Below are 13228 nucleotides of genomic sequence, written 5' to 3'. Positions count from 1 at the left end.
GGGGGCAGCCATGGTCCTGCTCCCCAGGGTGTTATAGTCACACAGCCCTGAGCACGCTCATAGCTTGCCCCACTGGGAGGTGAGAGCTGTAGTGCTTACTTACAGCCATTGTCACAAGAGAAATAGTTTTTGCTGCAGTTTGTTGCTGCGGGGACTTAACCTAGAACATTTGGACACTAGAGAAAACAATGTCTGATGTTCTCTCTATCAATTTTTTTTTAATTCCTTTTATTTTAATTTTTTAAAAATATTTTTTATTGATTTTTTTTACAGAGAGGAAGGGAGAGATAGAGAGCTAGAAACATCGATGAGAGAGAAACATCGACCAGCTGCCTCTTGCACACCCCCCACTGGGGATGTGCCCGCAACTAAGGTACTTGCCCTTGACCAGAACCGAACCCGGGACCTTTCAGTCCGCAGGCCGACACTCTACCACTGAGCCAAACCTGTTTCGGCTCTCTATCAATCTTTTCCTTCAGAATTAACTGATGGAATATATTTTTTTTTTTAAAAATTAACTGATGGGGGGTGCACATAAGAAAATATAGCCGCCTAAATGAATATGTCTTAAGACTTTCTATTACTGCAAGACACAAAGACACTGAAATTAATTCAAGCCCTATCTCCTGCTCTGGCTTACAATTTGGTCTCCTGAGGACCTGGGGGATCAGTGAGTGTGGAAGTAGCAAGGAAGGAACAGAAAAAGTCAAAGCAAACAGATTTTATACATTTGGAATGTCAGGGTAACTTCCTTTTTCCCAGACCCTTCAGGGCACAACTGGAGACCAAATCCTCTCCTTGTTATTATTATCACCTTAATTGTTGACTGTTAACTACCCTGTGCCCACCTATGTAAGAGAAGCCTGTGTCTTTCATTTTCCTTTTTATCCAATCCCAGAGGTTTCCCTGCTTTGTTTCTCCCGCCTTTCTAATCTACCACCAGTGGATTTCACGTAACCCACTTTTACATCTTCTCTTTTGATTTTACTCTATAAAATAAGATGCCAAACTGCCATTCTCTGGAGCATTTTCTAAGTCCATTGAGATTTTGCTTCCCTGCAATTGTCGTCAGTTTGGCTCAAACAAACTCACAAAAAATTCCCTACAGGTTTGAATGTTTCTTATGTTGACATGAGTTAAGATACAATCATGCTAGTATAGCGTGGAGGTGGGGTGTCCTTTATCCACTATGTGGTCAACTTTTCTGACAAAGAACAGTTTAGACAGCTGCCATGTTGGCTGCATGGCTTGCCGCTCTCCTGGGGGCCACCATCTTGGAACAGCAAAGGCCAACCTCTTCCTTTGAATTAGCCAATCTCGAAAGACTGCATGCCCGAGTGCCAATCAAGAGAAAAGGGACAGATCACGTGCATAAGGGGTTATAAAGTGGAGCAGCCCACTGCTCGGTGTGCATGTGCTTCCACACTATGTGTTCACACCCTTCTACATAGAAGTAAAGATATTTGCCTTGCAAAAAAAAAAAAAAAAAAAAAAAAAGCAAACATATTTTAGAATGTCAATTGGCAGGAGCCTGTCAGGAAGGCCCAGCTCACCGGCTGTCTGGGCCTCTAGGACTGGAGCTCAGGACTGAGGACAGGCCATCAGGGCTCTGTCCACCTCGTCTTGTTACCTCTCTCTTGGCTCTGTCCTGGCTCACACCCTCATTAATGTCTGTAGAAGGCACTGCCCTATTTGCTGTGACAGGCTCATGGAAACTGTGGGGATAGAATGACAGGATGAACCATTCCAGTTCATTCCGGTTCGAGTTCCGGCAGCTAGCAGAGGCACCTGCTCATCAGATCACTCTCATGCCTCACTCGAACGAGAATTAACATGTAAGCTCAGAGAGAGGAGTGATTATAATAAGATCTGAGGGCACCCCGGATGTCTTCATTCTTTCGCCCTTTGCTTCCTTTCCCCTTCACTCTGCATCCTTTTCTACCATATTGATCCGCTCAACAAACATGCGTGGTGCCTGAGGCTTCGTGCCAGAGGCTTTGTGCCAGAGGCTGGGATTCCGAGAGAGAAGAGATCCAGCACCTTCCTCAAGGAGCTCGTTCTCTAGCTGGGGAGACAGACAAAGAACCCCAAGATTTCCAGAGTGACGGAATGCTCATCCAGGCAGAAGCCGGCACAGCACCTGCAGAGGCATGGAGCCTGGGCAGAGCAGGAACATTCAGGAACCAGCTAGAGCAGACATGGCCAGGGGAATGGGCGCACTGGAGGCTGGAGGAACGGCCTACGTGAAGGCACTTGGACAGCAGCCCATATCACTTAATCACGTCTATTGATTCTACCCCTGAATATCGCTCCTGCCCATCCTTGGCCACTGCCTTCTTCAGACGTCATCTCTCACCCGGACGTTACCTGCTTTCAAACCACCGCCATTCTGCCGTTGATTCCCATGGTTCTCTTTGGATAAAGGCCTTGGATTTCAGATATGCCAAGCAAAAACGACAAAGGAAACAAAACATAGACTTTTTGTCCGTGCAAAACCCAGGCTTGTGCAAATCAAAATATCAGGGTTTTCCCAGCTTTGGCCTTCAAAGTGGTTTCAAGAGTTTGTTTTCCGAAGGCAAAAGATAAATTCAAAAAAAATTTTTTTCCTTCCAACTCGGGAGAAAATATGCATCATCTTGAAGCAATGCAAAAACAAAAACAAAAAAAAAATCAAAACAAAAAAACACCCACAGATTTTTGGGCCAATTCACTGATTTCTATGGATCCCTTTGAGCTTCTGTCTCCTCACCTATAAAAGTGGAATTGACTCTCCTTCCTCTCTCCTTCCTCTCCCCCTCCCTTTCCCTCCTCCCCTTCCTCTCTCCTTCCTGTCCCCCTTCCTGTCCCCCTTCCTCTCCCCCCTAAAAATAAAAAAAAAATTAGCCGAAGCCGGTTTGGCTCAGTGGAAGAGCGTCGGCCTGGGGACTGAAGGGTCCCGGGTTCGATTCCAGTCAAGGGCATGTACATTGGTTGTGGGCACATCCCCAGTGGGGGGTGTGCAGGAGGCAGCTGGTCGATGTTTCTCTCTCATCAACGATTCTAACTCTCTATCCCTCTCAATTCCTCTCTGTGTAAAATCAATAAAATATATTTTTAAAAATAAAAAAATTAAAAAAATAAATTAAAAAAAAATAAAATAAAAGTGGAATTGAGTTGTTGTATGGATTAAAGATAATGCAAGAAAATTACCCATTAGCATACTATAAGCTAATTGATACATGCAGCTTTTGTTGTTAACAAAAAAGTATTAATTACCGGAAAACAAAGAAAATTGTGAAGTCACGTTTGAGGTCTGCGAAGTGCCCCTAACCTAAAAAAGGAGTGGAAGAAGGGAAATATCACTGCATGCTGCGTGAGCTCAGCCATCTGCATCAGAGTCACTCGCCCCCAGGGAACTGAGCTCTAGGCAACACCCAAGCAAACATCAGTGTAACCAGGGTGCCCTCCCCACTCGAGCACGCTTGTCCAGAGAGGGGCCTGTCCGTGTACTGAGGGCTGTGGGAAGGAAGCCTCTTCAAGAGCGGGAGAGGACAGAGGAGGAGAGAGTCTGACAGCTGGCCCTTCAAGGTGTCTCCCGCTGTGCTCAGCAGTTCTGACAAGCCTGGGAGCCTCCACGTAGCCCTGAATGAAGATGAGGCCTCCTTGCTCTGGGGAGACTTTTCTCTAACCAAAGGTGAATCCGAAAGGACGCCCTAAAGCTACTGGGGGTTGCTCTAGCCAGTCAAGTCAACCAGCTCAGGCCTGGAGGATGTTGGAGTCAGCAGACGTTCGCAGTCAGATCAGCCTCCCTCTGCCTGCGTGCGTGCATGCATGTGTGCAGGGGAGCAGGGCTCAGCCACAGGGAGCTTCCGGGCCAGTTCCTGTGATAGAAATGAGGCCACATGAGCCCCCTGCTGCTCGTTGCCCTCCACCCAGCTCTACATCCATGTTCAAAGAAACCGTCTATTGGTAACAACTTCTCACATAGACTTTGCCAGAACAGAGTACCCTGGATGCACTGACACCTTCTGAACCTCCAAAGCTAAGGACCAGAGAAATGCTGTCAACGCCAAAGCACACCTACCAATGGGACCTCATATTCACAGAGCGCTGACCACCCACCAGGCACCATTCTAAATGCTTTGTGCTGACTCTCTCACAACCTCTCATGACAATCCTGTGGGCCACCTGATATAATGTAATTAATTAATGAATTAAGCAACTCCCCCAAGATCACAGAAGTAGTCAGTGGCGGAGCTGGGATATTCTTAGCCAGCACCCGACCAGCCTCCCTGAGCCCCACACCCCAGGCTCTGGATTGGGTTAATACGGGCAACAATTATGAGTAATAGGAATGAGAGTGGGTAACCCTTTCAGAAGTGTCATTGGTTAAGACAAGAGAGGAACACTGATTCTCATTCAGCCATGGGGCCGTGTCTCCAGGCCTGACTTTTCTAACCACCCACCCCCACCCACGTGCACTCTCATGAAAAGAGGAAATGGGTCCAGGAGGAGGCAGGATTCCTGAGTGAAAACAACAGGGTTTATGAACCACCCCAAGATAAAAAGAACAGGAAATAGCTGGGGCCAATGGGACACTCCCCTTTTGCTGTGGGGAAAGGCCAAGGGAGCAGTTTCCAGGGTACAGAAGGGGGAGGAACTGGCGGGGGCCGGGGGGGTGGGGGGGGGGGGGCCGGGAAGGCCGCTGTCAGGGACTAACTGGAAGGAGGAGGAAATTGGGGAGAAGGGGAACCACTCCACTGCCAGAAGAGCACACACATGGTTGAAACCGCAGCACCCCTCTTGCATGCCTTCTTGTCCCTCTCTACCCTTCCTCCTGCATCTTGCCAGATCAAGTTTCTGGAGACACAAGAAAAGGTCCCATCGGGATCTGTAGACAGGGCACTGGGCAGAGAAACAGAGATGTGGGTCTGGAAGGCCCTCCCTGGACCCTCTTAAGCACCTTTCCCTTTGGGACTGGCTGCGACGCTGGGGCTCCGTGCAGAGACTGAAGGGGAGCAGGGGTCTGCTGTGGGCTGCAGCTGTCTCTCTTCCCTATTCAGATGGGAGCCGGCCCTGGGCGTTTCTGCTTGGAAGCTGAAACGGCCTGACAGTGACTCAGAAACCACGGAAGTTCTCGAGGCTGATGGATTCTTATAGATTGGATGACAACTCTGCTCATGGGCTGCAAAACCACAGACGGACTGTGACCACACTCAAGGAAGGTGTGCAAAGAGCTTTCTGCCCTCTGAGTCTTAAAGTAAGCCGACTCGGCATTCACCACCTTTGAGACAAACTTGCCTTGAATGTGTCTCCTTCTCTAAGAATCCCCCTCAATGAAAACATCATTTGGGTGTTAATAATGACAGCAGGATGGCCGCCATTTACTGAGGGTAGCGTAGGTCAAGCACTGTGCTGAGAGAATCACTTCACCCTTACGCCCACCCCAGTGAGGTAGCTGCTAACATTATGCCAACTTTATTTGTTTTTATCTTGTTACTGTTGTTGTTTTTTAATTCTCACCTGAGGGTCTTCTTCCATTGATTTTTAGAGAGAGTGGAAGGGAGAGGGAAAAACAAAGAGAAATGTCAAGGTGAGAGAAACGCCATCAATCGGCTGCTTCTTGCACGCACCCTGACCAGGACCCAATACACTGTGACCAGGATCAAGCCCAGGACCCTTCGGTCCGCAGACCAACGCTCTATGCATTATGCCCACTTTAAAGGTGAAGACTCAGAGGCCCAGAGAGAGAGTAACTTTCCACCTCACACAGCTGGTAAGTGGGAGGAAATAGACTTCCAACCCAGGTAAGCAGATTCCTCTAGAAGCCTTCCTTGATGCTCCCCCATCCCCCAAACTTCCCGGATCAGAAATCCTCTCTCTGTCCTCCTTGGTCTTGTTGTCGAACAGAAGAGTTTGTCCATCTGGTGCTAGCAGAGCCAACACCAAGCATTGCAGTGGAGAATATTGGCCATTTTGTTATGAATGGTGCCACCCAGGAGAACGGGAATCTAATGCTGAAAGGCCCAAACTCCCCTACGGCATGTAGGTTACAGGTTATAAAGGTAAAATCACAAAACAATGAGGGTTAGGGATTCCAATCACGCCGGGACCTGATTGATTGTCAGAGATGGGGAAAGGGTGATGAAGCGATTCTTCGGGCCCTGAGGACAGTCCTAAGGGCTGTTCCAGTATCCCTCTGTCTGGCTTCATGGGAAAGCAGCCAGGGGGTCATTCCACCTTAGGGCTCAGGGGCTGAAACATCTCTTAGGGCAAGATGTTGTCTTTAGCCTGCCGAGGTCCAGACTGTCTAATATTACATTAGGCACGTCCGGGCTGCTGTCTTTTACCGCCTTGAAGCTTGAAGCTTGCTGATTATCGGGGGAAAGGCTAGGTCTCTGAAGGGTATAGAGAGAGATATGATTTCTAGAGCTAGGATTTAAAGATAAATTTAATCAACGTTATAAGGATCCTTGGTTTCCGTCTCACAACATACCTCTTCTTGCCATTCTTTGGACATCTCACTTATACTACCTCCCTGAGAGTGTTTTCTCCCCAGCCTCCCTGTGAGAGCTTAGTTGTTGTGAGTAGGTGTGAGGGAAATGGCCTACACTGAGCAAACTCATAGGAGACTGATTGATAAACCTGAAAAGCAATTTATTAATTTATGCTGAAAAGTGAAGCCACCCCACAGACAGGAGTCCTGAGGCTGGCTGGTTAGCACAATCTCTTTCAGGAAGGATACTTTTGGGAAAGGAAATCAATACCAGAAGGTTCTTTGTTTCAGTACAAAGTCAGAGCGAAGGGAGTTGATGGATTGACACTCAGATGAAACCTGACACATCTGTCCAAAGCCTCCTACCTACCAATGAGCCAAAATACCCAAGGCAGGGAGCCATAGGGGTTTCTTCTCTGGATAATGCTGGATTTTTCTGGATCCTACCTTTCGGACTTCATCTATCATGATCGTGGCTGGCTTTTTTGTTTGTTTAGGTTAATTTCTGCATCTTTTATAAGACAGGAAGGCAGTTTCCCACTGAGGCCCGTGGAAGAAGAACCACTGTGTACTAGCTGTCCTGCCTGCCTGCGCAAAGCCTTCACTCCCATGCTCTCCTTTCATCCTCGAACTGCCTCTCGATGGCGACAGAGGAGTGGCAGGTGGAGAAAGCCAGGGAAGCCAGATGGCCTGGGTGTGAATCCCAGTAAGTCTGTGTCCCCATCTCTAAACTGGAGATAACAATAGCACCCACCTCATCATTGATCGAGAGAATTCGATGAGTTAATACACATACAGTGCTTAAAACAGCGGCTGGCATCTGGTAAGCACTCAATACTTGTTAGGAATCATTAATAATTCATTGTATAGATGAGAAAACTGAAGCCCACGAAAATGAAAAGTCAACTGGGATCGTACTGCCAGGAAGTGGTGAAGATAGAATTCCAAGTCCAGCTGGCTTCCTTCAAGTGCCAAGGTCTTTCCCCAAACCAGTTTCTTATTTTGGATCATTCAGAAAAATCTGAAGGAGAGCTGGTTTAAAAATACAGCTCCCCAGCCCTGGCTGGTTTAGCTCAGCAGATAGTGTTGGCCTGCGGACTGAAGGGTCTCAGGTTCCATTCCAGTCAAGGGCACATGTCTGGGTTGTGGGCTCAGTCCCCAGTAGGAGGTGTGCAGAAAATAGCCAATCAATTAATATTTTTCATCATTGATGCTTTAATCTCTTTCTCTCTCTCTCCTTTCTTCTCTGAAATCAATAAAACTATATTTTTAAAAAATACAGCTACCCACTCCACCTCCCAAATGGGTAAAATTTTAAAGGATAAAAATGAGGCTGATTCAAGAGTTTTAGGGTTGCAAACCGGAAATGCCCAGAGTGTTCTGAAGAAGAGAGAAATGATAAGGGTTCTGATAATAACAAGTAAATTCTTAAGAAGATTTGCATTCTTAACCTCTGGATTAGTCCAAGGTATTTCCTCTAGATCAGGGGTGGGGAAGCATTTTTCTGCCCAAGGCCATTTGGATATTTATAATATTATTCAAGGCCCATACAAAATTATCAACTTAAAAATTAGCCTGCTATATTTATTTATTTTAAATATATTTTTTTATTGATTTTGTACATAGAGGAAGGGAGAGAGATAGAGAGTTAGAAACATCGATGAGAGAGAGTCATCGATCAGCTGCCTCTTGCACACCCCCTACTGGGGATATGCCCGCAACCAAGGTACATGCCCTTGACCGGAATCGAACCCGGGACCTTTCAGTCCCCAAGCCGACGCTCTATCCATTGAGCTAAACTGGTCTCGGCATAGCCTGCTATATTTAATTTACTCACCCCTAATGCCTTGGCAGGGCCAGACCAAATGATTTCATGGGCCTTACATGGCCTGAGGGCCAGACATTCTTCACCCCTGCTCTAGATGACCGCTGTGTGTGTGTGTGTGTGTGTGTGTGTGTGTGTATTACAATTCTATTTGTGTGGTTTAAGAACAAAAAAGTGAGCCAATAGTGATAAAAATCAGATCAGTGGTTGATGACTGCCAGAAGGGGAGAAGTGGGTTAATTACCTCTATTGAGAAGAGGTAGGGTGGAGCCTTCAGGGAACTTGGAAGTGTTTTATGTTTTGATCTGAGAGGTAATTATACAGCTCTATTCACATGTGAAAATTCATTGGACTTTACACACCTCAGGCTTGTGCCTTTTACTGCGTGTACGATATACCATCTTTTATAACGGAATGCAGCTTCCTGGGCCCCACCCCAGACATACCTGACAACTCTGATGCAGTTCAAGGACCACTCTGAGGTCTACCCTGCACCCCGTTTCTTCTTGCATGTGCTCCCCATCTGTGTAGTCAGTTCTTCCTGAATTCCTCCTAAAACTAACTTTTTCAAGGAAAAAGAACACCCAACTTTAACCCTACTTCTCTGGGACTTGAAAAAGCAAATTCCTGGTCACAATGTCATCTTGGGCATGGGACTCGGACAAAGTGCCTTCCTCGTGACGGTGTCGGAGGTGTGTTAACCATCTCCGACGTGGAATCGCTCTTGGTTTTAAGTTGCCAAGTAGCTTTGTGGTTTTCTGGGGTTTTTTTGTGGATGTTCCTTTGGCAACTGCTAGGAACTGGAGCTTGTTTGTTTTCATACTTTCCCACATACCAAACACCACCCAGATGCCCTCCCCGGTGCGAACAGGGCCAGCGCAGCTGCCCCATCATGAGCGGCTGAGTCTTCTAAACTCTGGAGTCTGGCATCTCCCCTGTGGAAAGTTCTTGAAGGTCATGAGGCTCCCTGATGCAAATGGCCTGAATTTCTGCACAGCTCAACATGAGCACGACTTTCTTTTCTTCCAACTAGAACACAGACTGTGGTGGGACGATGGCTCCAGGGCCCACTCGGAGACCCTGTTGCTCTATCTCCCCTTCCCAGCCCGTTTCCATCCTCCCTAGAGGAGCCTGGGCCATGGGCTGCTGCTTCCTGGTGGAGGAAAAGGAAGAGACAGGATAATCATGCACTGGTGTGTACACTGTTCTCTACAATGTGCCAAACAAAGCACATCCCCAGGCCCTCCCTGAGCGCCTGCCCCACCAGCCAACAGGACTACAGGCAGAGTACCTGGGGAAGCAGATACTTTCAGAGTCCTCAGGGAGAAGCAGATAGTACCTATCCTCTGTCGATCAGCCCACAGCTGATGGGTATCTGGTCTCAGATTCAGTGATTGGGCTCACGCCCAGCACCTGAGTAGGTGAGCGCGGGGCGGGGGAGGGGGGGGGGGTGTTGGGCGGTGCTGCTCCGGCTCCATTTTGCAGCTGGTGGCTTGAGCCTTCTGGAAGAGCTGACCAGGCTAAAGGCACTTTATCTGTAATCTCCCCCTGCCTCCTCGGTACAGTCTCGAAAGTCAGCCATAGAACCTCTCTTCTGGCTACCCAAGCTAGGCAGCCAGGGCAGCCAGAGCGCCTGAACTGAGGCAGGAAAGAGGCCTCCCGCACTCTTGCCTCACTCACCAGTCTTCCTCCAGCTCCCACTGCCCTTTGCCCACTGGGGCTGCTGGGGCTAGGTGTAGCTGCCCTGCCTCATCCTATAACGTGTGCACCTCAAAGTCAGGGATCATCAGAGTCCCCCCAAATAGGGTCCATCTTTCTTTTTTTTAATATATATATTTTTTGTTGATTGCAAAGAGGAAAGGAGAGAGATAGAAACATCAATAATGAGAGCCATTGATTGGCTGCATCCTGCACACCCCACATGGGGGATGGAGTCCAAAACCCGGAGATATGCCCTGACTGGGAATCAAACCATGACCTTCTGGTTTATAGGTCAACACTCAATCACTGAGCTATGATGGCCGGGCTAGGGTCAGTCTTTAAACTATATGAAGGTGCAAAAGAGAGACCTGTAATCAAATATGGAAACAGAGAGGCCCAAAGCAAGTGATGGGATTAGAGAAAAGCTGACAAACAGGGTCTGAGAAGCAGGGCTGGAAGATCCAGGAAGGACAACTGGAGGGAACTGGTCTGCACTGAGCTCTGTGCATGGTCTGGCTTAGACCTGGTCATGCTGACAAGTTGTATATGAGATGTCTGCGGGGTTCCCCATGATTGGGGACTGGGAGGGCCCAGAGCTGTGAAGAATCCAGGTCAGTCTACAAGATTCTAGAGTTAAAATGATCCTAAAGAAGATGGGACATGCCCTAGGTTTGGCTCAATGGATAGAGCGTCAGCCTGCAGACCGAAGAGTCTCAGGTTCAATTTCAATCAGGGGCACATGCCCAGGTTGCAGGCTCGATCCCCAGTGAGGGGCATGCAGGGGGCAGCTGATCAATGATTCTCACCCATCATTTATTTTTCTATCTATATCTTCTCCTTTCCTCTCTCTGAAATCAATAAAAACATTAAATAAAATTTAAAAAAATATGGGACAAAGCCTGCCAGGATGTGTTTGAGAGAGCCATGCCCCAAAGGGGTTTGGAACAGTGACCCTCCCGATGTGCCACGTGAGCATGTGGATTATTTTGAAACTTTATTAAAAGTTTCTTGTGAGCAAGTAAGAACCCACTGGCTCACAAGAAACTTTTACCTCTCCCTTAAAGAATTTAAATTTGGGGCCTTTCCCATATTATTATTAGAAATAACTCTTTATGACCTATCGGTAGGTCAGAGCTAACTTCTAATTACTGAATACCTGCTCTTATTGTCCTGCAATGACCTTCCTCCCTTCTGAAGCTCCAAGATGCCTTACCTCATCCTGGGCTCAGAATTGTTAACTTGCTGACTCGGAACCTCTCATGTATGTGGGGTTCCCATACTTAGAAATCTAAGTCAATTTGGTACTTTTCTAAGAAGATAAATGGGTAGAAAATGGATGGATGGTCTTTCTTTAGCTATGTTCAATGTCCACCTAGGACACCATTGCCTGGACCTAGGGGATTGAGGTGGTCATTGTGGTTGATCCCTACCCACAAGTCTCCCCCCACCACCCCGCTGTCAGCAGTGTGGCTCCGGATCTGCTCCACCTGCAGGGCTGCCATGATGAGTCCAAGATAATCATGGAGGTACCACACTCTTTGCCAGACTCTGATTTGGGAAGCCTGACTTCAGTGTATGCTATCCTCTGGGTGACAATTGTCTCAAGTGGGGTTTGACCTAAGACATCCTGAGAGAAGAGAAAGACATTCACCCCATGATGGGGAAGGACTGCTTTCTCCTGAAGATGGACAAAGAGGTTTGTGTAAGCCAGTTTGGGTAGAGGTTCTAGAACTGACACCCCAAAGTACTGTAACTGGTGGGGGCATTCTTCCCACTCCACCATGCATGGATTTGACCTCTCATGGGTCAACTTCTCCCTTTTTTCCAAGGTCATAGAGGGTCCTCCTTTTTGCCCTTTTCTGTCTCTATGCTCCACCCAGTACCGCTCCTTCACTCTCACAACCACCCTGGTATAGATTCTCCCCACCTACGAAAGAGGAAACACTACAATCCTGGAGAGGTGCTGTAGCTCAGCTCAGGGAAGCTCTCAGCCCCAAACTTGCTCTGAAGCCATCAGCAGCCACTGCTGGGAGGAAGGACACAGAGAGAGGGTCCCGGGCCCTGCAGGTGCGGTGGGAGAGGCTTTCGGGCCTTGGCGTCTCAACTCCTCCGTCTGGGTCCACCTGCAGCCTGAAGAGTCTGCATTCCTTAGGTGGGTCTTGCCTCAGGCAGAACATTCCTCTTTTTTTTTAATTTTAAACTATAAATTATTAAAGAGATAATACACGCACAGGTGTTTTGTTTTTTTAATTAAAAAAAAGTACAAAAGGTTACAGAGTAAGAAGTAAAGTTCCCACGATCTGGGGCAGAGCCTGGGGTGGCTGTTGTGGGCATGGCGATGGGGGAATCTCTATTACTCACTTTCCCAAACCCCTCAAATTACCCCAAGATTCGAGAACAGTCTGCTGGCTGGACAAGCACGGGGGCAAAACCAGCCCTTCCCCTGTCTTCTCAACCAGCGTCCTTCCGACACACAATCTGGCAGCTCCTCTTCCCTGTTTCATTGATGTCTTTTCAGAGAGCATCTAGGCATGTTATCTATATGTGTATGTGGTTGTATATATTTCATCCCACAGGGTTTTGACACAAATGGTAACATACTCTCACATTGTTCTGCGTTTTGCTTCGTTAGCTTAGCATCGTTGAGATTATCCCATATAAACACATACAAGACCTTCTTTTTTTCTGATGGCTGTGTGTGGATGGGCTGAAACTTAAGTAACCAATCTCCTCCTGACAGTATTCAAGCTGTGTGTGCTACATCAGAGGCTACGGCAAACAAGGCCGCATTGACCATCCATCTACACATGTCTTTGTGCACAAGAATAACTGCAGGGTAATTCCCTAAAAAGTGAAGTGTGAGGTCAATGAGCATGTGCATTTTAAAGTTAATAGCTGTTGTCAAATTGTCATTAAAGAGGTCATACCACCCAGTTGGCATGGCTCAGTAGTTGAGTATCAACTTATGAACCAGGTGGTTATAGTTTGATTTCTAATCAGGGCATATGCCTACGTTATGGGCTTGATACCCAGTGGGGGACATGCAGGAGGCAGCAATCAATTATTCTCTTTCATCATTGATGTTTCTAACTATCTCTCTGTCTCTCTCTCCTGTCCTCTCTGACATCATAAAAATATATGAAAAACAATAAAATAAAGTAAAATAAAATAAAAGGGTCTTGCCGAAACCGGTTCAGTTCACTGGGTAGAGCGTCAGCTTGCAGACT

This window comes from Pipistrellus hanaki (assembly GCF_964339955.1).
Source record: "Pipistrellus hanaki genome assembly, chromosome: 9".
Classification (NCBI taxonomy): domain Eukaryota; kingdom Metazoa; phylum Chordata; class Mammalia; order Chiroptera; family Vespertilionidae; genus Pipistrellus; species Pipistrellus hanaki.
Note: the sequence above shows the minus strand (reverse complement) of the source record.